We start from the raw sequence: 25,566 nt of genomic DNA on the forward strand, positions 1-25,566 counted from the left end.
TTTGTCATGCCATTTTATCCCTCACGCAAGTACTTCCGAGTGGAGAATTGAAGATTCAAGCACTCTTAGATTCAAGGACTCAAGTATCTTGAAGATCAAAATAGGGTAAAAGAGGGTTTTTACAAGACACTGCAGGGTATAAACAGGTCATTGCAAGCACCATTTTCATCATTGGAGTACATGTGCAAGTACTACAGACTAACCACATATCCTATCTATCTCCCCATATGGTTTTTAAGCCCTTAGGTATTACCATTTTTCTCTCATAGGTGAAAATAGGGTACTTACATGTTAAAACAGGGTGCAAGTCTGGATAGTTTAGCCTTAGAGATTGGGTTACAAAATTTTGTGTCCTAAATGTATTATAATGTGCTATAGCTCATATTGAAGAGGTATTATTGGCTCCATTTTTAATAAAATTTTTGTGAATTGGAGTTTTATAGCTCAAGTTATAGCCAATTTTCTCATAGGGGATATTGCAGGATTGTACTACTACGGATGGTCAGAAAGGAAAGAGTAAGGCCTAAGGTGAATATACCCAATAAATCATAGATACCTTGATAAAAAAATACACCTCAAGAGAGCCTTGAAGAGCCTCAAATTTAAGAAAAAATTAGTGCACTTAATAATACAATATGTGAAAATGAGAATAGGCATGCTCAAAGGCATATGGAGCTACTATCCAAAGTTGAATAGATGGTATTGTTTAGTCATCAAACCAAGTCTTTTTCTAAGAAGTTGGTGAATTCTACTACCCAAGAAAAGGTTTTGATTGACAAATTAGTAGAACCAAATGCTCAAATAATGGCTCAATTCTCTCAATGGATACAAATACAAACAAGAATCAAGGATACCAGAGAGAGAGTACAATTAAACTATGATCCATCAGTTCCACTTCAGCCACCTAATCAAAATGGTTAGACAAAGGGGCATAACCAATAGTCAATATGAAGTAGGATAGTGATGCCAGGAGGCATATTCCACGGTGGATTCCGTGAGGTTTTACGGTGGATTCCGTAAACTTAGATGACCGGGGCTCATACGCAAAGAGGATTCTTTGTGCGAGAAGTTGATGGGGACGCCTGTCCTTTTCGGGCGTTTCATTAATTTAGTGTGTACATGGGTGATTCCATAGCGGGTGATTCCGCAAAATGCATATTAAATTAATAAACGTTTATGAGTTTAGAGTGCGCACTCGTAATAAATTAAGGTTAGGATTTATTTCTAACCAGTTGATTTATTTATGTAGCTAAAGACTGCTAGGTATTCACTTTTGTCGGTTTAATTGTGTTATTTTACTAACGATTGTGAATGCTTCAGTTGATGTGTAGAGATAGCAGCAGTGGCGGAGGAAAGCATTGGAGTCTAGCGGGTTTTCGACCTTTGGACTATATTTTGATAGGCGCCACGCCTATATTTTGTTATGTCTATAGAGACATCGATTATTTATTATTATTTTGTATGCGCTTATGCGCCTGGATATGTTATTTCTATTTGGACATTGAGATTGGGCGTGCCAGACTCTTTGGGCACCATCCATTAGCTTTATTTTCCTATTTTTGGTAGAAAGCAAACTCAAAAGCTAAAAGCTTGTCATATTTTTGTAATTGGGCTATTTTTGAGCATAAAGATTGGAAATATACATTAAATACATGCTTTGTGAAGCGCTCACACAAGGCATGGGGGAGATTGAACCCAATTTGTCTCTTGCTTCATGTCGTGCTTGCTTTTACATGGGTTTTTGTGCTAAAAAGTAGAGAACTTTGTTCTTGGGGACCTTTCGGGATTCACCACGTGAGCTATCTGCGTCCGATCTGCGCACCAGTGGTATCAGAGCGGAGCAGAGATCAAGGGCTTCCAATCGCTACCAATCTCGGGCGAAGGCGGAGCTCCAGGAACAAATGGCCTCTACAGTCAATCTCGTCGCGAACCGTCGATACAGGCAGACTTCTGGCGATCAAGAACCCCTATTTCCACTGTCAGATCGTGAAGGACCAATCTCTGCAGGCGGAGGACCACTCAAACACTTCCTTCATGAAGTCGTGGAGTTACAGATAAGCTTGCCTAATTTTCTCATTCTTTCATTAAAAAAAAGGCTTAAGACAAAGCTTAAGAAGCTTATAAAGCTTCTAATCTACAAATCGACCTACAAGAGGAGGCGCCCAAAAATTCCGGCGGAAAAAACGGACCCCCCCCCTCCCACGATCAGAAACGGCGGCCTCTTCCACCATTAAGCCCTCTTAAAACTCTCTTAATCTTAAGTCAAAGCTTAAGACACACAATACTCTGCAAGTTCTACAGGGCAGAGAAGTCAAAATACTCTGGGTCCTGCGCATCAGAAGTCAAGTTTCGCAAGTCGACTCTAATCAAGTACTGCAAGTTCTGCAAGTCGGCTAAGTCCAGCAAGTCTACAACTCTGCAAGTCTGCTAAGTCTGCAACTCTGCAAGTCAGACTAAATCAGAACTGATTAGTGCTTAAAACTCATAGAAGACTTGTTCGTATGCAAAAACTCTGAACTGGAAAGTTGTTCGCAGCAAGCTGTTCTACCTATCTACAAGTTCGTTGAAGTACTTTCAGCAAACGGAGACAGAAATATTTCAGAATTTCTGAAAATTGAAGAAGAAAATACCCAAAAAATACATAGCCTTGTAACCCCAAATTTGAGCTACGCTCATCCCGCTAACTGATTTTGAGTGAGAAAGGTTTGCTGAGTTTTACAGGATGACTACCCCACATATGGATGATCCTATGATTGAAGACGACCTACCCGAGCCTACCATGGAACAAAAGCTGGATCTTATCATGCTGCAATTGGAAGAAGAGCGAAGAGCTAGGCAAGCCTTGCAAGCGCAACTGACAAAGCTACAAGGAGCGTCCACTGACAAAGAAGAACCTCAAGCTGAAGATTTGATTCGCCGTACCATCGACGCCACTCTTGAAGCACAAACCATTCGCAAGGAATCCAAGATAAGTAAACGAAGTTTCAAGTTTCGCACTTTCAATGGCATAAGAGAAGGAAAGACTGTTTTATCATTCATTAGCCAGTTTGATGACTATTTCCATGAGGAAACTTATCCTGAGAAAGATAAAATCAAGTGTGTTACTAATCATCTGATAGATAGAGCATCACTTTGGTGGACTGTCGTCCGCAAGAGTATAGAATGTCCTGCTACATGGGAAGATTTTAAGAAGAAGTTCATGCAAAATTTCCTTCCACCGCAATTTCATGAGAAGGCTATCAAGCAATGGGATTTACTCCAACAGCGCGATCGTGAGCCTATTCCACAGTATACAGAGCGTTTTTGGAATGCACTTTTACAGCTACGCATGCTTGAAGACGTACCAGAGACGACCCATAAGCGGAAGTACATGTCTGGACTTCTTGGACATTACTACGCTGAGGTGAACATGTTCAAGCCTGCTACCCTTGAAGATGCTATCTCCTTAGCTCACGACACTGAAGATAAGTTACGTGGAAGAGATCGACGACCACAGCCATTCCAAGCAAACGGTAATTATGGATCTAAACAATTCAATTCCAATTTCAGAAGGTTTAATCCAGGTCGTTTCTCATCACCATCTTTCCGCAAGAATTGGCCTAAACCACCTGCATTACCATCCACTGTCAATCCAAATCCTAAGCCTATCCAACAAGCAAATCCAAATATACCCAGATTCCCAGCCATTGCCAATAATGTGACCAAAGCCAAGCCCATCGTATGCTACAAGTGTCACCAGCCAGGGCATCTCGCAGCAAATTGTCATTCAAAGAAGCCATCAGCACATATCAACTACCTTGGAGCTATGGACGAAGACGAGCATGAGGATATGCCGGATTTCACTAAAGAAGAAGATGATCCTACTACTACTTCCGACACTTTACCAGGTATGCCTACTTCACATTCATTGTTGACTATGAAATCTATGGTGCATGGAAAAGAAAGAATTATATTACATGATGACGGTAGTACCCATGACTTTATTTCAGCAAAATTGGTAAAGGAATTGAAATTGCATACAGTACCTACGCACTATCGCATAAAAGCTGCATTTTTAGGTACTAGGTACAATGGCACACAAGAAGTTCAAGATTTAGAAATTCAAATTGGTCCATATATTGAAAGAAGAAATTTCTTAGTTGTCCCATTACAGTCTAGCGACATTATTCTAGGAATGCCATGGAGACACCAACATAATCCCAATATAGATTATTCCACACACACAATGAATATAAATTTTCAAGGAAAATCTATTACATTATTTGGTATGCATGCATCTCATATGTTTCCACTGCTTTCGCATACTCAAGCAAAACGTGCACTACGCAAGAACACTAAATCATATCTCATTTGGGTGAATGAATTGCACGCAAAGGAAAATCATATGCACCCTAGGCATAAGGAATTTCTTGCATATTTTAAGGACTGTTTTGCAGAAGACCTACCACCAGGTTTACCTCCATCACGTCCAGAAGACCATAAGATTGACCTAATACCTGGCACACAACCACCTTGCAAAGCCCCATATAGGCACAATCAAATAGAGCAAAAAGAAATCCAGAGTCAAGTAGAAGAATTACTAAATAGAGGTTTAATTCGACCTAGCAGTTCTCCATTCGGTGCACCTGTGCTCCTAGTCAAGAAAAAGAATAATACTTATCGAATGTGTATTGACTACCGAGCATTAAACAAGATCACTGTAAAGAATAGGTATCCTATACCTAGAGTTGATGACCTTATGGACAAACTGCAAGGATCTTCTATATTTAGTAAAATTGACCTTAAGTCTGGATATCATCAGGTGAGGTTAGATAGATCCGACATATTTAAGACTGCATTCAGGATACAGTTTGGCCATTACGAATTCTTAGTTATGCCATTTGGATTAACTAATGCACCTGCTACTTTCAGTAGAATGATGAACCGTATTTTTCTAAAATATCAATATTGTGTGATTGTTTTCTTTGATGATATTTTAGTGTTCAGTCAAAGTGAAAAAGAGCATTATGAGCATTTATCATTAGTTTTTCAATTACTGAAAGAAAATCAATTGTTTGCAAATCCTGACAAGAGTGAATTCTTTAAGACAGAAATAGAATATTTAGGTCATATTGTATCAAAAGAAGGAATAAAAGTTGATCCTAAGAAAATTGATGCAATATTGCATTGGCCTATTCCTAAAAATGTACATGAATTACGCTCATTCCTTGGTCTTGCTAGTTTCTATAGGAAGTTTGTACGTAATTTCTCATTACTTGCTTTACCATTGACCAAACTTCTTAAGAAAGGCATTGTTTATCAATGGACTGAAAACCAGCAGAAATCCTTTGATTTACTTAAACGTGCATTGACCAATGCCCCTGTCCTACAATTGCCTGACTTTAACCGACCATTCTTTCTAGTTGTGACCGATGCTAGCGGATCAGGAATAGGAGCCGTGCTAATGCAAGACAACCATCCAATAGCATATTCTAGTTCTAAGCTGAAACCCTCTGAGATCAAATATTCCACTTATGACAAGGAACTCTTAGCAGTTGTCCAAGCATTAAAACAATGGAAGCATTATTTAATGGGTTCAGAATTCATGATAAAGACCGACCAGCAAAGCATTAGACATCTACTTAGCCAACCCCAAATTTCTGACCGCCATATCAAATGGGCTTCATTCATTCAAAGTTTCCATCCTATCATTCAATATCAACCTGGAAAAGAAAATGTAGTTGCTGATGCATTGAGCAGAAGACCTGCAATTCATAACATTTCTATCATATCTTTTGATTCTTTGATTGCTATGAAAGACACATATCACCAGGATATTACTTTTCATTCTGATTGGCAAAAATTAGTTCAAAATAATTTCATTCCTGTTGATTCATTGTCATATAATGATGGATTCATGTTCTTTGAAAAGAGACTGTGTGTTACTATTCCCTTCCGATCTTTTGTTTTGAATGAAATTCATTGTCCCCCATATCAAGGTCATAGAGGTATCATTTCTACATTACGCATGTTAACTGAAGATTTTTATTGGCCGCATATGGATGCAGATGTATCTAATTTTGTTTCTGAATGTTTGATTTGTCAAAGAATAAAGAGACATCATGGTAAACAGTATGGATTATTAATGCCTTTATCTATTCCATCTAAACCTTGGGAACATATATCTATGGATTTCATTACTGGCTTACCAAATACTAAATCTAACCATGACATGATTTGGACAATTGTAGATAGATTTAGTAAGCAAGCATATTTCATTGCATGTAAGAAAACTTTAACAGCATCACAAGCAGCACAGTTATTTTTGAAAACTGTTTTTACTAACCATGGATTGCCGAAAGTGATTATTTCAGATAGAGATTCTAGATTTTGTAATAATTTTTGGATTACACTGTTTGCAAATCTAGGCACAAAGATTGATTTCTCATCTGCATTTCATCCAGAAACAAATGGACAAACAGAAGCCACAAATAGCACTATTCTAGATCTTTTACGTGCATACACTATCTCTAAACCTCAGACATGGGATACTCATTTACATTTATTACAGTTTGCTTACAATAATACACCGCACACATCTACAAAGAAAGCACCTTTTGAAGTTATTTATGGATATAGATTATCTACACCTGTTGCATCTTTGTCTAATAGAATACAAAGTGCCGATGATATTGCTGTTATGCATAACACCATTTTTGATGAGGTAAAGGATATGATTGCTAAAGCCCAACAATCATATACCAAACAAGCCAATAAGAAAAGACAAGCCATGAATTTCAAAGTTGATGATTATGTTTGGCTTAGAATAGAAAAGCGTAGACTGCAAAGTGTAGATAGACATCCAGTTGTCAAATTAGCCCCTAGATTCTACGGACCATTTAGAATCATTCATAAGATTAATGACAATGCATTCAAGTTAGAACTGCCATCACATTGGAAAATTCATAATACATTTCATATTAGTTTATTGAGACCATTTAGAGGACAATTACCTATCCACCCTGTCTATGAAAACCCACCTTTACTAGAAGAAGAGACTGAAATACTTGAACCAGAAGCCATTATAGACACTGACTACATGACCACTAGAACTGGCCGAAGGTACTCTAGATATCTTGTGAAATTTAAGAACCATCCTGTAGAGGAAGCACAATGGATGCACGCTAGAGACCTAAATGCTTTCCCCACTCTGTTAGCTCCACATTGAGCTAATAGCAATTGAGGTCAATTGCTATCCCACCCCGGGGGTATGATGCCAGGAGGCATATTCCACGGTGGATTCCGTGAGGTTTTACGGTGGATTCCGTAAACTTAGATGACCGGGGCTCATACGCAAAGAGGATTCTTTGTGCGAGAAGTTGATGGGGACGCCTGTCCTTTTCGGGCGTTTCATTAATTTAGTGTGTACATGGGTGATTCCATAGTGGGTGATTCCGCAAAATGCATATTAAATTAATAAACGTTATTCCGTAAACTTAGATGACCGGGGCTCATACGCAAAGAGGATTCTTTGTGCGAGAAGTTGATGGGGACGCCTATCCTTTTCGGGCGTTTCATTAATTTAGTGTGTACATGGGTGATTCCGCAAAATGCATATTAAATTAATAAACGTTTATGAGTTTAGAGTGCGCACTCGTAATAAATTAAGGTTAGGATTTATTTCTAACCACTTGATTTATTTATGTAGCTGAAGACTGCTAGGTATTCACTTTTGTCGGTTTAATTGTGTTATTTTACTAACGATTGTGAATGCTTCAGTTGATGTGTAGAGATAGCAGCAGTGGCGGAGGAAAGCATTGGAGTCTAGCGGGTTTTCGACCTTTGGACTATATTTTGATAGGCGCCACGCCTATATTTTGTTATGTCTATAGAGACATCGATTATTTATTATTATTTTGTATGCGCTTATGCGCCTGGATATGTTATTTCTATTTGGACATTGAGATTGGGCGTGCCAGACTCTTTGGGCACCGTCCATTAGCTTTATTTTCCTATTTTTGGTAGAAAGCAAACTCAAAAGCTAAAAGCTTGTCATATTTTTGTAATTGGGCTATTTTTGAGCATAAAGATTGGAAATATACATTAAATACATGCTTTGTGAAGCGCTCACACAAGGCATGGGGGAGATTGAACCCAATTTATCTCTTGCTTCATGTCGTGCTTGCTTTTACATGGGTTTTTGTGCTAAAAAGTAGAGAGCTTTGTTCTTGGGGACCTTCCGGGATTCACCACGTGAGCTATCTGCGTCCGATCTGCGCACCAGATAGACTTTACAAAGGAATGATGACTATTTGGATAATATGAACGATGCTAATCCCCAAGCTTATGGGCTGAATCCTCAAGTTTTTAGAGGTCCTCTACCATTGGGAAGGTTTCACACTAACTCTTAGTCACCTTTTGGAAGAGTACCATCTCATTTTGGAGGTTTAGTGCTTATTAATCATGATCGATCTATTTTGGGATAGCAACTTTTCATGAAAGGAGATTGAAAGAAAAAATCATTTTGGAAAAGTACAATGGGCAGTCATCTTCACCATCCAACCTAGAAGAATGGATTTCAAAGTTAGAGTCCTATTTTGATATATTCCTTAGAATTGATGATATGAAGATTCATTTTGCTTCTTTACATTTAGAAGGGTTTGCGGATACTTGGTGGAGGTATATTAAGAAAGAGAACATAGTAGTAAAGAGTTGGGATGCATTCAAGTCACTTATTTGCTGAAGTCTTTGTCTCTCCTCTTGAAAAAAAGAAATCGACACAAATATGGTATGGATTATAGAAAAGAGGCCTAAGTATACGAGATTATACAAACCAATTCTTCCACCCCACCATGTCTGTAGAGAGTATAAGTGATGAAGCTAAACTCCACAAGTATATGTATGGTTTAGAAACTTCTTTATCAATTGAAGTTATGATGTAGAACCCCACCACCCTTTTCAAAGCCATTGAGCTTGCAAAACATTATGGAAGGAAGTATAGAAGAGAGTCCTCATTTCAACCTAGTTATGGATAGCCAAGGGCTATTTTAAAATAGGGATAGATTGGTAATGTTTATGGCAACAAACATGTACCAAGTGGGAGCTTTAGAGTGCCAACTTATCCATCATTCAATGCTTCAAGATCTCAATGCAATTTTAGGATAACAAATATTCTAAGAGTGGATTTTAAACAAAAGAATAACAAGTTTAGATCTACTTCAGCCAATATTAATCCAAGGTCTATTCCTATGCACCTATATAAATAGTTTTATGATCCTGTAGACACATTTCCTTTTGATCTCTGGGTGTGGTAGTATTCCTTTTGTTCCGGGAGAGATTCTTGAGGAGCCACATGCTGCCACTATTTGTTCCATCTCTATGGATTCTTGGACAGGTCCTAAGAGCCCTAATACACTCTATATAAAGGGTAATACTCATGGAAAGAGTGTGTTTATCTTGATAGATAGTGATAGTACACACATTTTTGTGAATAAGTCAATTGTAGACAAATTGAATTGTCTTTCCATTGATTTACCACAGCCCATAAGAGTTCAAGTAGAAGATAGTGAAGAAGAAATCATCACTCAAATACACCCACATGTTTCTTTATAGTTGGCTAAAAATTATGAAGCAAAAGTAAACCTAATTACTTTGGAAATGGGTCCCATAGATGTTGTACTCAGATGTGATTAGCTAATGACCTTAGGAAAGATAACTATGGATTTCTCATAGTTTTATATGGAGTTTATCTTTGATAGACACCTATCTATTACACAGAATCCCTAATAAATCTAATTTTCAGCTTATCACCATTCAACAACTCAAGGAGTACAAGAGGCAGTCACGGATTTGTCTTACACCTGAACAAAGAGGTTAAATATTAGTCCAAAAATTCAACAAATCATCCAACTTTGCAAGATATTCTTGAGGAGTACGGGGATTCTATTGAAGTACCTACTTCATTACCTCCTAAGAGAGAAGTAGATCACCCTATCGATTTGGAGCCAAACTCAAAGCCAATCAATAAGCCACCTACAAATTATCTAAGTGTGAGCATGAAGAAGTAGCCAAGCAAGTCAAGGAGCTTCTAGAAATGGGTTCATTGAACCTAGTTCTTCATCTTATGTATCTCCACTCTTGTTAGTGAAAAAGAAAGATGGATCCTTTAGGATGCGTATTGACTACATGGATCTATACAAGATCACAATGAAGAACATGTATCCATTACCTAGAGTTGATGATTTTCTTGATGAGCTCAAGGGGGACTAGATTATTTACCAAGTTTGATTTGCTATCAAGGTATTATAAGATCCATATGCAAGAGAGTAATGCAATTAAAACTTCCTTTAGGACTAATCATGGGCTATACCATTTTCTAGTGATGCCATTTGAACTTACTAATGCTCCAACTACCTTTCAAAGTCTGATAAATAGTGTTGAGATATTTGCAATCACACCTACTTTAGTCCCTTTGTGAGAAGTAGTGAGGGCTCAAGACCAGAATCCCATATGCACAGTAGGAGAAAGTACCACCACTCAATTCCTATAAAGCATTGTACTTGCACTCTTTCTCTAATGCAATGATAGTACTCTTTTCTTTCCAGTAAAGTGTCATGTCACTGTCAATACACAAGATTGTGTTTATGAGTCCAAGTCTCAATCTTGAAACCTAATTCACTTGTGTAACAATTTGTCTTTGTCAGAGTCAATGTCTTCATGAGTTTCTTTTTCCTCTTTCAACCTTCATAACTTCTGCATCTGCCATGCTCTAGATCGTGCGTATTTCACATGGTATCAGAGCTCAGTTGAGCATGGCCCAACTCTCCTTTCACTCCTCTCAGTTCCTTTCCATCTCTGCTCAGATCAGTTTGAGTACTGGACCTTATCTCCAACTTCATTTGCATTCTTACCTTCAATGAAGCTTCCATGGCAGCCATAGCCAGCAGCACCTTATCAGCTTGAAGCTTTCATATCTCTCTCCACAGACCAAATATCTTTGAACTTCCTTCTGGAGAAGTATTTTTCTACTTCTAGAGCTCCTCCTTGGAACCTCAATCATTGAGATTGGGCAACTATAGCTTCAAAATTGCCTCTTTTCAGAGTTGCTGCCATAACTGTGTCTGTAGACAGAACCTGCCTACCTCTGTTGGAGCAGCCATATCTCATCAACTAGGCCATATCTCTTCAAGATTTCTTCTCGAGATTTGTTCTTCAGGTCAAGCGCAAATTTTTGGCACAAAAATCAAGGAGATTGATGCACACCATGCACGAAATTTGTACTTTTCCAAATCTGGGCACAGTTTTGATAACGATCAATTTGAAGGCTTAGATCTCTCAATTCCGGCAAAACTAGTACAAACCCTCTTAGGGAGAGTTAGATCCATTAGTAAGGGTCCTCGATCTTAAATAGTTTGAGCAGATTCGACCTGTGGAGCTCGTGGGAGCTCATTTACCAGTCGCTGGTCCTGTTTTTGACAGGATAGCCATAGCCACTTACCTTCAAGCTCATTTTTCCTTCATTTTCTCTCTCCTGCCACTTAAACCAAGCTAAAGACACTCTAATCTGAAGTTTTCAGCAAGTATTCAACCATCAAATCAACAATGAGGGGAAGCTATGAAGAGTTTTTGAAGATCATCAAGTCAAACTCAAGCAACAAACATCAAATTTCAAACTAGTATCTTTTGATACTTCACTGCCATTGCTTGTGTCTTTTGACACATACAAAGATAAACTCATTGCTGGTTATTCTCAGTCACTTGAAGCTGATTTCCATCATGGGAATGACCAAAATCAAGTCTTTTATGAAGATGATTCTCATGAAGAGTAACATTACTCTTGTTGCTTAACTCAACTACATGGAAGACTTGCTTATTCCGCTTGCAGGGATGGATGGATTTACTTATTTTGAAGAGAAATCGATGAATTTATTTGAATATTTTGAAGACATTTTTTTTTTGCCTCAAAGAGAATGATACCTTTGCTTGAGGGGGACATGGACATAAAGACTAATGCAACTATTGCAAGAAAAGTCAATGAAGGAGCAGATCAAGAGAACCAAAAGAACAAGAATACGAAGAAGAAGCAGAAAAATCATGAAGACTTTGAAGTGGCAAACAACGTGAAGTACAAGTACAGGAAGCTAGACAAGAAGAACTACAATGACTTGAAGATCTATGTCAAAAGAAATGCTAAAAATCGTAAGGGCCTCATGGTCCTTGATTCTATTTTTTACTAAATTTTTAAGCCTTGTAATGTCTAGCCCAAATGTCTTTATCATAAGCTTGTAAAACTCCTCATGTAGCCTTGTACTACAGCCTCTGTAAGGCCCTTGCTACAGCCTCTGGATGTCCATCATGTTTGTGGTACCCACACTTAGCCTTTTTTGCGACAGCCTCTGGTGTTTTTGCCATGTTTATGGTGTGCCCACACTTTGCAGGTGTTTCTTTCACTAAAGCCTCTACACACTTTGTACTTTTGGTTGTGATTGAGGAGGGGTGTTGAGATATTTGCAATCACACCTACTTTAGTCCCTTTGTGAGAAGCAGTGAGGGCTCAGGACCAGAATCCCATATGCACAGTAGGATAAAGTACCACCACTCAATTCCTATAAAGCATTGTACTTGCACTCTTTTTCTAATGCAATGATAGTACTCTTTTCTTTCTAGTAAAGTGTCATGTCACTGTCAATACACAAGATTGTGTTTATGAGTCCAAGTCTCAATCTTGGAACCTACTTCACTTGTGTAACAATTTGTCCTAGTCAGAGTCAATGTCTTCATGAGTTTCTTTTTCCTCTTTCAATCTCCATAGCTTTCGCATCTGCCATGCTCTAGATTCCACATATTTCACAAATAGGATTTTGCAGTCTTTTCTCTTCTACTTTCCCTAGTCTTCTTTGATGATATACTAATTTATAGCAAGACTCTACAATACCATTTATCACATATGATAAATGTTTTTTATGTATTGCATCACAAACTCTTTGCTAAGGAGAAGGAGGGCTCTTTAATGCAAACTAAGGTGGAGTACTTGAGCCATATTGTTAGTGAAAAAGGGATATAGACTAACCCTAAGAAGATGCAGTGTGTTAAAGATTGGCCAACACCTACTACCACCACTTCACTTAGAGGGTTTCTTGGTCTATCACCATTTTATCACTGATTCATTAAGCATTATGTGGCTATTGTAGCTCCTTTAACTGACAGGTTGAAGAAGAAAGTTTTCTTTTGGGATGCACTTATAGATAGTAGCTTCAATCAGTTAAAGAAACTCCTTACTTTTGCTTCTATTCTTGTATGCCCAAATTTTTTGAATGAATTTTCCATACAATGTGATGCTAGTAGGCATGGCATAATGACTGTTTTATTACAAGATCATGGGGTTATTGTCTTTGAGAGTTGCAAGCTTATAGATAATGAAATGGCTATGAATGTCTATGACCAAGAGATATTGGCTATCTTACATGTGATAAAGAAGTGACACCATTACTTGCATGGCAACTGATTTAGAGTTCAAAGTGATCAAAGGGTCCTAAAGTATTTCCTCACTAATTCCAATCTCACTCCTAAGCAGCATAGATGGGTAGCTACTCTGCAAAATTATGATTTTGGCATCACTCATATGAGGGGCCAAAACAATATGGTAGTTGATTCTCTTTCCTAAATGTGGTCATGTAATGTTTCAGTTATAACTCTACATAGTGATTGGATTGAAGAATTATAGGAAGCCTATCTTTTGAATGATGAGCTCAGCCATGTTTTTTAGAAATTATAGCAAGGCCTCATGAAGGAAAGCTCACATTATTAGCTTAAAAATGACATAATATGATTAAATAGCAAGATTGTTATTCTCTCTACTCTTTCTTTCACATAGAAAATTATAGAGGAGTTGCATTATCCTTTATCTGGAAATTTTGGAATTTTAAAAACCTATGATAAGATAAGTAAAATATTTTATTGGGAAGGAGAAAGATATTAAGGATTTTGTTCTAAAGTATATGCCTTGTCAACAAAATAAGGACAACACCCATAAGCCAGGTGGTTTGTTGCAACCACTACCTAGTTGTGAGGGCAAGTGGATGCACATTACAATGGACTTCATTACTGGTTTACCTACTATCAAAGGGGATGTAATAATATCTATGTGGTAGTGGATAAACTCACCAAGATAGCCCACTTTATTCCTACCAAGATACAGTTCACTGCTTCACAGGTGGCTAATCAGTTTGTGGAGTAGAACTTTAGATTACATGGATTACCATAGGTGATTGTACATGACAAGGATTCAAAGTTCATGAGTAACTTTTAACAGTAGTATTCAGCTCCATGGACACTAAATTGGCTCCTTCTATAGCCTATCATCCACAAACTAATGGCCAGTCCCAGAAAGGGTGAATAAGTGGTTGGAGATTTACGTTTGCCATTTTTGTCATGATGTGCAATATGTCTGGGATCCTTGGTTTCATTTGGTTGATTTTGCCTATAATAACTCTACTCATGGTAGTATATAAAGTGCCCTTACCCACAGTTATTTTCAATGAGAAACTCAATCCTCATAGGAAAGAAGAATTGGAGAGAATGTAGACCCTTCTTTAGTAGTGTAAGATGAATCTTAGGAAGACCCAAGATCAAATGAAGATTTATACATATGAGAAGAGGAGACCTTTAGAGTTCCAAGAAGCAGAATTAGTTTTATGGAAAGTGTCTAAGTCTCGTTACTCTACCTTGAAGGATGGATCCATTAACAAGCTTGCTCATAGGTTTTATCGACCCTACAGGATCCTAAAGCACATTGGAGACTTGGCATATAAATTGAAACTACCTCTTCCACTAAGAAGCATAATATATTCTATGTTAATCGGCTCAAGCTCTTCTATGGTACTCTTGTGGATACACTTGATGAGTTGCCACCTATAGATGAAGAAGGTCTTATTCAATGCATCCCTAAGTTGATCATATGTTAGCGTAAGAAGAAGCTTTGCTCTCATTCTAGCATTGAATATTTGATTAGATGGAGAGGTTTACCACCTAAAGAAGCTTCTTGAAGGCCCGAATCTATGTTATATGAGTTTTCTTATCTATGTGATGCATTGGTGGCCGAAGCATAACTACAATGGAGCCAGTTATGGAGTAGACATGGTTCTAATAGCAGTCTATTTTAGAATAGTTTTTAATTCGTCAAATTTTTGTAAATATGCCACCAATATAGCGTCAAAATACTCTTCAAAAGCTACATTTTGACATGTGACACAGTTCATTTAAATACTTCTATTAGAAGTAATGGCAGATTTTGTTTAGTAAGTTCTATTTCATATGGCAAGTTATCCTCTAAATTTTGAGTTTATTTCTTGAAGACTTAAAGGCTCCAAACTCTTTTGAAGACATTGGGATCATGTATACAACGTAGTCTTACCTTCAAATCTTTATTTTAGTAAATATATCTTCAATCTATCATTCATTTTTATACTTTGTATAGCTGAAAATAGAACATCACTCTATTTCATCCATCCTTTCCAACTCTTGTAAGTTTGTTTTTATGGGAAAAAACCTTTGGGAAGGGATGGATTGTAAGAAGTTGGGAAGAATATATATTTTAGTATGGAATTATTAATAATTTCTTGTCACACTAACATATGTATAAAAGGGATGAGATATGTAAATTTTCACATATTTGAATATTAATACATTTACTATCTCTATCTCACCTTCTTGTTCACAGCTTCTATGGATTCTTCTACGGATTCTCTCTTCTTTCTTAACTTTCTAGTCTTTCTCTAACCTACCAACCTCTCACGAGGCAACATGATTTTTCTTTTTCATCCACTCACTTTTGTTTTCGATCCAACCATCCTTATTTATTTTTTGACTAAATACCACCCCTAGGAAGACAAGGCATTAGCTGACTCATCCCTAGAAACCTACTAGGCTTTCCCAAGGGAATTAACATATACTCTTGGAATATTTTTTTCTTTACTTTCTTATTCTTGGGATTAGAATCCAACACACAATCAATGAATTTGGAAAATTTCTATAAGTTTAGGACTCATGGTCAAAACTTTCTCTTTGCTTTAACTCTCACATCATTGCTCCAAATTGATTGTTCAATAACTCAATCGATTCCATTTTTCATAAGGTTTCCAATGATATGTCACATGATAGCTTTAGGAAACTTAAATATGCCTTTTAAGAGTCCCAATATTCTAAATAATGAAGAATGGGACTTAAAAGATTTCCAAATTCATGGCAAAAGGCTTCCCTAGAGCTGCCTCATACTAATAGGGATTTCTAGAAATAGCTACCTAGCAGGCTAGCAGAAGGGGTCACTAAAACTACCCTTAAAATTAGATCTTAAAAAGTGTATGCCAATGCCTTTAGAGGAGGCAAACAAGTGCTCAAACCTCCCTAGACACACATAACCTAACCCTATGACTTCATTCCTTGATTGTCGGTCCCCAATAAAAGTAAAATACCCCACACACATATACACATGCATCATAAAGGGAAAGAACTCACAAATCAAAGAATATCATCTGGACTTGGCCACAAGAAGCTTCTCTGCAATTAGAGGGTCCCTCTAGTTACTTCGTCAAATCTATTTAGTGCAACACTAAAACAAAACCCATTAATCACACCCACACCAATTAGAGGCTCCCTCCAAGTACTTCATCAAATCTATTTAGTGCAACACTATAACAAAACCCATTAATTGCACCCACACCAAACAAACAAATGGGTCTCTTGGTTTAATGAATTCAAATAATTCTCTACAAGAAAAAAGGGCCCTCTTGGCCTAATGAAATCTAACATTAAATCCAACAAGAATGGCCCTCTTGGCCTAATGAGATTAACTATAAAGCACGCCATTCAAAAACCTACCCTACTGAAAGCAAACCCTTCATTCCCACACAAACCTTACTGAATTACAAAACTAGACTAAGGGGATGGACATTCAAGCCCTACACTAAATGCATCAAATTATTAGCTAATCCCCTACATAAATGGCAAGGGGTATCCAACAAATATGTTGTTGAACGTTGCGATGCATCCATGACAGAATGGGAAGATGGTTAATCACTACTTGGCTCATAACCCATACTAACCATCAGTGGCCAAAATAGGACATGTCAGCGAGCAATCTCCACAGTAGCCTTGGACTAATATTAGGAGATTGGAAAAGCCCCTCACAATCACAGTTAAGAAATACATATTCAAAAAATGTATAATTAGCCACAAAGTCTACAAAGTGGTTCTACTTGTAATATTTGCAACGAAATATTGAAGACCCTAAGTCTCGCGCAAAAGAAATCCAAAGTAATCTCCCGCAACCAAGAAATATTGGGCTAAGTGCTCCACCCTCGCGCATTGACAAACACCAGCCCTGCGTCGTGTGTAGAAGGCCGTGGCTCGAATCCGTAGTTCACTGTAGGAACACCCCTTCACGGGAAAAAAGGGGGATCATTTTGCAATTTTTTTTACATTAAACTCCCTCCCCTTCAGCTGTTGCATGGTGGGGAGAGGGAATGGTAGAGGGGCATGGGGAGGGGAAGCATGCTACTAGCCACTTGTGTGGCTATTCCCCCCCCCCCCCCCCCCCCCTTCAACCCTATATATGAACCCCCCTCCCAAGCTTGAGAGGGAGGAGAGAGGAGGATTGTGTGTTGCTGCCGCCGTGCTGTGAAGCTGCTGCCCATCGCGAAGGAGCCGTCGCCTGCCGCCTTCATCATCGCCTTCATCATCGCCATCATCATCATCATCATCATCATCATCATCATCATCATCATCATCATCATCATCATCATCGTCGTCGTCGTCGTCGTCGTCGTCGTCGTCGTCATCGTCGTCGTCATCTCCCTCATCGTTATCATCTCCATCTTCATCCCCAATCATCACTCTCTCTCCATGTCATACTTGTGTTACGGAAGCTTGGAATCTTCTATTGGAAGCTTCTAACTAAAGCTTCCCTAGGCTTGGTTCACCCGTGCCTCTCAAGCTTTTTTCAAAACCGTGTCTGCAAGGCCCAATTCTTGCACGGAAGAGGAGAATCTCGGACAGCAGTAACCTCGAAGTGCGTAAGGGAGCCAAGGGGAAGTTTGCTGAATCGAAATCTGCTATGTCAATGGCTCCTAAGCAAAAGGCGAGAGGAGCACACGTGGGAGCTTCCACCCAAAGTACGAGAGTGGACAACACCCCGATAATGAATGCATAGGTTCCAAAAATAGACCCGCATGGAATAGTTGCATAAAGCATGTTTTAATTCATGAAGGGAAACTTAATGCATCGTAAAATTTTTGTACTCGTTCGATTTACAAAGCTTGGTTGCATGACGGGTACTTGCATTTGCTTGCATTTCCATGGTCAAGGGTAGTTGCAATCTTTTTGAATGTATGATGTATAACTTAAAAGATGATATCATGCTAAGACCGCGTCCTTGTTGCATCTCGCAAAGGATAGAGCTTATGTCACATAATGCACTTATGAAATAAATTCTTGGTTGTGGCTCATGTAGAAGATAATCATAGACGGTCATTAAATGATGTCCAAATAGTCACAATGCATGGAAAGGAATTATGAACTTTGCAAATTGCATGCGATGATAGTTACATTTTAGGTCGGGTTAAGTGCTACGGGAAGGATTAAATCAATGATGGACTCATGGCATTCGCTCATGCATGGAGTTCTTTTATCAAAGTTTGAATTTGGGAAAGGATGCATCTTCATATTAAAGCTTGAATTCAATGCATTAAACGTAGGGTTTATAAGAATAGTTCTGAATGTAAATCAACATCGCTTAAGGCAAGGAAAAGAAAAGATTACTCTAGATCCTATAGTTGCAAAAAGGTCTATGGTCTTGAATTTTCATATTCGCATGGAATGGTGCATCTCACCTATCTTGCAGTTACTTACATCTTTTAGGGAAAGTACTCACAAGTTTAGAAGAAAGTATTTGCATCTTTAAAAGGGAAGATCATCTTAAATCGTGGGTTGGTTAGATCAACTAGGTAATTCACGTATAATTGAGTAGCATTACATGAGAATCATAAAGGTATGATTAGTTAGCATATGAAGATCACCTCAATGTGCTAGGTAGGGTTAAGTTGTGTTAAAATTCTACCTAGTATCGCACTTGGGATGCCGATTTAATACTTCCAATCTTAAAGGTCCTACCCACATCCACGAAATGTTAGGATTATTTAATTGCCGTGCAAGAATAATCTAGGGTTCTCACCCTAAGGATCAGTTGATCAAATGCTAGACTTCTGCAAGGAATCTAGGAACCCTAGGGCCAAAACGTTTATCGGCCTAGTAGGTTTGTGAGAAATGCGGGATCTAGGCATGGCAAAGGCGGAAGCTATGGAGGATGGAAGATGAAGATACTACTCATGTTGACATTGACAAAGAAGACAACTGTTACACAAGTGAATTAGGTTTCAAGATTGAGACTTGAACTCATAAACACAATCTTGTGTAGGACTGACAATGACACAGAGACTTGACAGAAAGAGACAAGTACTATTGCATTATCATCATATGAAAGTGATAGTCAAGTACATCATTATATAGAATGCTTGGTAGCACACTTCATCACTGTGCCTATGGGATCTGTCTCTCTTCTTAGAATGAACTGCATCTTCCTAGCCTAGTTGTTCCATACAAAGGGGCATACATAGGGTGTGATTGGCAGATTCTCAACACCCCTCCTCAATCACAACCTGAAAGTACAAAGCGTGTAGAGGCTTTAGTGAGAGGTGCACCTGCAAAGTGTGGGCATACCACAAACATGGCAAAACACTAGAGGCTGTCGCAGAAAAGGCTAAGTGTGGGTACCATAAACATGGTGGACATCCAGAGGCTGTAACAGGGGCCTCACAAAGTGTATAGAGGCTGTAGTACAAGGATACATGAGGAGTTTTTTTTTTTCAAGCTTATGAAAGGAACATTAAGGTAGGTACAATGCTTTTAAAATAGAAAATGAGAGACAAGGACCGATAGGCCCTTGTGGTATTTTTCAGCATATGATTTCTCTTTGTCAGCATGGAAAATCTTCTTGTCTTTCATCTTTGGTTCTTTAGCTTTGAATGACGTGGTCTTTTGGTCTTCATGGCTGATCTTCTTATTGCCTTCTTCCTTTGCTCTTTGATCTTATGGTCTTCTTGGTCTGGTTCCCCATGGACTTTGCTTGCAGCTTTAGTCTTCATGTCCATGTCTTTGTCCCCCTCAAGCAAAGACATCTCATTCTTCATGATGGCCAAGGTAGCTGGAGTGTCTTCAAAAACTTTAGATGGAATCATTGATTGCACTTTAGTATGAGCAACTCCATGTCTCTCTGCAAGTAGATCACAAAAATCTTCTATGTAGTGTAGATAAGCAACACAGGTCATGTTACTTTTCATGAAGTGCATCCACATAGAAATCTTCTTGGTTATCATAGATATGACCAAGAATCTGCTTCAAATCTGTGAGTAAGTGGTAACCAAGTTGATCTTCAATGTGTCAAAAAAACACAAGTGAAGATAGTGTTAAATCAACACTCTTAAGTATCAAGGGATACTAGAGTTGAAGATGGTGATTCTTGATGCGTTGTTTGAGTCCCCTCCTTGCTGGTAAAATCTTGCTGAACACTAAGTAAATACTCAGATCAGATTAGCAAAACCTTCAGTTGAGTGAAAAGAGTAAGAAAATGAAGCAGAAAAGGAGCTTGAGCTGCTTGATTTCTCCCTTCCCTTGCTGATTTGAAAGAGGCACTAAGTAGATTTGACAATCACTGACTTGGTTAACTTGAGAAACTTGGAACTTGAAGTGAAGTTGAAGCTTTGGAGCTCAAGTCTATGAGAGGTCTTCAAATCTTCAATGGGTCTTTAAGTGCTTCAGAGATCTCCCCTCCTTGATTTGATGGACAAATGTTGTTGGAGACTAATCAAATCAGTGAATCAAAGTGGCAGGGTTTAGCTTGACTCAAGCCAATGAGGAAAATCGAGTGAAATGAAAGCTTGAAACAAAATAGCTATGGTGGAGCTTTTAGGGATTACAACTCCCGACTGGTTTTCGACCTGGCACAGCTCGCAGACGCAATGATCACGCGCGATATTCAGGGAGGATTAGGTTCATGGGTCAACCTTTAAATGCCCTATGGTTCCAGGATGAATCGTGGCTTGTGCGTGGAGATCCAGTAGTACGACAGGAAACATCGCAGATTTGAATAGCGACCACGAAATCTTGCAATGCTGGAGCTATGGTTGGTCAATGTTGGTGTTTGTCGTGATGAGGAGCAGCGCCCTGACCTAGGGGAGATATTCATAGAAGAAATTGACTTAAGATATGGCTTGTGGAAGGAGATCAGGAAGCTCCAAGAGCAGTAGGTTCTGTCTGGCTATGGCTGCCAAACAGGACAGTGAGAAAAAAGAGTAGAAGATGAAGTCTTGAGCTGGACTGAAAGCTGAGCTAGGTGAAAGTGAAATGGAGCTGAAGGAGTAGTGCCATGCCTGTCTGGGCTCTAATACCATGTGAGAAATGCGAGATCTAGGCATGGCAAAGGCGGAAGCTATGGAGGATGGAAGATAAAGATACTACTCATGTTGACATTGACAAAGAAGACAACTGTTACACAAGTGAATTAGGTTTCAAGATTGAGACTTGAACTCATAAACACAATCTTGTGTAGGACTGACAATGACACAGAGACTTGACAGAAAGAGACAAGTACTATTGCATTATCATCATATGAAAGTGATAGTCAAGTACATCATTATATAGAATGCTTGGTAGCACACTTCATCATTGTGCCTATGGGATCTGTCTCTCTTCTTAGAATGAACTGCATCTTCCCAACCTAGTTGTTCCATACAAAGGGGCATACATAGGGTGTGATTGGCAGATTCTCAACAAGGGTTAGGTTTTGGATTAGGTCAATAGGACTCCCAAACCCTACATCTTGATCAAAGGTATTCTTGACCAAGGAATACCGTGTGATGAGAAAATAATCCCACAAGTTAGGTGCTAACACTTATCTCGTACAACAAGCTACAACGTCGTATGGTCTTGTGTCTAGATCACAAAATAGTATTGCCACTCCTTAGACCAAGTTTGGCGAGTTCTAAGTACAAGTCTAATTTTCTAGAGGATGAGTAGTCATCCTGCTACACCACTCTTCCTTGGACTTATCTGCCAAGCTAGGGGAGTTACGAATTTGCCAAGGAAGCAGTTGACCAACCAAGTTAGGGCGATGAGGTTACTCAGGATTTATTGACCTTAATATAAGGAAACCTAAGTTATTGACAATTTGGGTCAACACGGTATAAACTCTAACCCAAGGAAAGAGGGTAAACAAGCAACTCAGCTTACGAAACCCTTGGGATATTGCCAAGACGCGATTGATCCAGGATCGAATGCTGGAAGCATTTGGGGAGAAGGAACTATACCTTAGTAGTTGGCCGTACAAACGACCACTGGAATGTTCTTGATTGTACACATAGGTGCACTGTTTGTACTTCTTTGCACAAGGAACTAATTTAGGAAAAATAACTAATGCTTCAGGTTGAAAGCCTGGAAGGAGAGGCAGTACCAGTTACCTCCGACTATCTGCCTGACCCTATCCAAGGGGGTTGTTAGCCATGCTGGGTATGTGGACCAAACCCACCGCGAGAGGTCTCTTCGTGGGTGCTACTTGGAGCAGGAGGATGCTTGGGTGCCAGGGGAGGCTCTGACCGTAAATCCCTTGCCTCCGAATCCTGCACAAGAGACCGACGTGACTTGAGATGGGATCTCAAGGAGGACCGCATACTAGTCAACAGGCGGAACTTGAAATAATGATCCTTGAGGATTGTTGGAATAGCCTTTGGGTAGGTTCATTTGATGTATTCCAAAGACTAATAAATAAAGATCAAATATTGAAAAAGGAACTTGCTTAACATTGTTTTTCTATGTCAGTGCCTAAGTTACGTGAAGGAACCAATGTTTAATTGGTTAAATTAAGGAAGCTATTTTTGCTTGTCAAACTAAATGTTGTAGGTAATTAGATAACTAAAGCAACCCGAGGAAAGTGCGATGGACAAACTCTAGGTCTGTCCTACGGAAGGGTGGTCCCGGTTGGCCGAGAACTTTTCTCAAAGACATTGATAGCGAGGTAACAATGACCTAGAATCTATAGAGCTAGAGTCCCAATTTGTGTTGTTTTAGGGGAATGGAATGGGACTATGCCTTACGGGCAGAGAGGTCGAGCTTCGCATATCTCTCTTTTCCCATTCTCCTTGAACCAAGTGCAGTATAAATCCACTTCGATCCTGACGTTTTAGGAAATAGTTTATCGCCACAATGGTATAATGCTTTTATGTAGTTGACGAAGGATATATGGCTTCAACAAAATCAATGGCCTACTTCTCAAATAGTAGTATAGCCATAATAGGAGTTAGTGGGGTGGGTGCTTCCTATTCTTCCTATTGTTATGTCTTTGATATGTATTAAATCTCTCTTAACATTATGTAACTTTCCTTGGTTTGCTTAGTTATCTAATTACCTACCACATTATGTTTGACATGCAAAAGCAGCTTCCTTAATTAATCAATTTAAACACAGGTCCCTTCATGTAACTTAGGCACTGACACAAAAACAATGTCAAGCAAGTTCCTTTTTCAAATATCTAATCTTTATTTATCATAGTTCCGAAATACATCAAGTATCATGCCCAAAGGCTATCCCAGCAATCAACAAGATTGCTGCTCCAAGTTTCACCCATTAGACTAGTACATGGGCCTTGAGATCCCATCTCGAGTCACGTCGGCCTCTTGTGCCAGATCCGAAGGCAAGGAATTTACAGCTAGAGCCTCCCCTGGCACCCAAGCATCCTCCCTCTCCAAGTAGCACCCACAGAGAGACCTCTCGCAGTGGGTTTGGTCAATATACCCGGCGCGGCTAACAACCCCCTTCGATAGGGCCAGGCAGGCAGTCGGAGATAACTGAACCTGCCTCTCCCTCCAAGCTTTTAACGTGAAGCATTAAGTGTTTTTCCTTGAATTAGTTCCTTGAGCAAAGAAGTTTAAACAATGTACCTAAGTGTACAATCACGATCATTTCAGAGGTCGCTCGTATAACCCACTACTAAGGTGTGATTCCTTCTTCCCGAATGCTCCCAGCATTCGATCCTGGATCGTTTGTGACTTGGCGAGATTCCAGGGACTTGGCAAGCTAGGTTGCTTGTTTCCCATTTTTCTTCGGGTTAGGGTTTGTACCCTATCGACCCTAATTATCCTTACCTTAGGTCTCCTTGTAAGATAGATCATGGACAACCTCGTCATCCTCGATTGGGTCAACTTACTGGTTATCTCCTAGATCCCTTGAAGTATCTATGTACCTTTATCTTTGATCTTAATTAATCAAGATTGTCTATGCCCTTGACCATGGTTGGTCAAGATGGTTCTGTTTAGAACAGTTTCTACTCAAGTATAATCTTCTTAAGCCCTCTTAATAATGCTCACATGCACTAAGCTTTTACCTATCCCTCTTGAAGTCACCAAGGACTTTGACATGGGACTTATGGATCTCAATCCCATTTGGTGAATTACAAACAACGTTGAATTTTCCCAATAACTTTAATGCATGCGACGTAATGCCATGCCTTCATTTCAATGCTTACAATTTTGATATAATCCATACGATATTTTATGCCACACATGCGAAGGTATTTTCTATGCATGCAATCCTAACGTTATCCCCTATGTAATTATTTACACGATCTATAACCTTCTTGAATGATCTGATCTTTATAACTTTATGTGATTATTGTATGAGTCTAGCTGCACGTTAATCTTTTCTACAGTTTATTACATGTACCTTAGAATCCATCTTGCGATACGGAGATGCACTTTGTTTCTTTCAATGTCCTCTGAAATGCATTTTAAGCAAGAACTTGTGCAAGGAGCAATGCACTTTATGCAGGAATTCATGCAATACATTTTTGGTAATTTATGATGCAATTATCTAATCAATTTCACCTATTATGATGTCATCTTACAACGGAAATTATCTTGCTTGTTACATACATCACAACTAAGTTCATACCTAGGAAATTATCAAACACGCAATTAATGTGATGCATGTGAATATGATTTTCACCTATGATTTAGTAATAGAGCAACCTGGGTTTGGAGTGATGCCTTGATTTCGATGGTGTTCACGCCTGATAAACCGTTTGCGGTTATGGTGCCATCTTGACTCGAACCACCAACCACACTTGCAGGGTTTTCGGCCATCCTTGTGGAACTACGCTTTGGGGCCATACTCGAAGACGCGTGTACAAGTGATAGAATTCTCGCACTCTCCTATGCAAGATTCTCGCCGTCTCTCCTTGAGTGGAGAAAAGATAATGAAGGGGGAGGGGCGTATTATTGGAAATATGAAGAGGGGTGTGTGACCTCTCTTTAAGAAGGGGGAGAAGAAGCTTTCAGAAGCTTCTCTCTCTCTCTCTCTCCTTGTGATAATGATGATGGGGGGGAGGGGCTTTTTCCTGATGAGGAGGGGGGGTTTGCTGCCTAACGATGAGGAGGGACTGCTTCCGTTGATGAGGGAGGAGAGGGGCTGCTACTGTTGAGACCACCA

Source organism: Lygodium microphyllum, chromosome 1 (assembly GCF_053477565.2).
Source record: "Lygodium microphyllum isolate KBCC chromosome 1, Lygodium_microphyllum_v1.1.10, whole genome shotgun sequence".
Taxonomy (NCBI): Eukaryota; Viridiplantae; Streptophyta; class Polypodiopsida; order Schizaeales; family Lygodiaceae; genus Lygodium; species Lygodium microphyllum.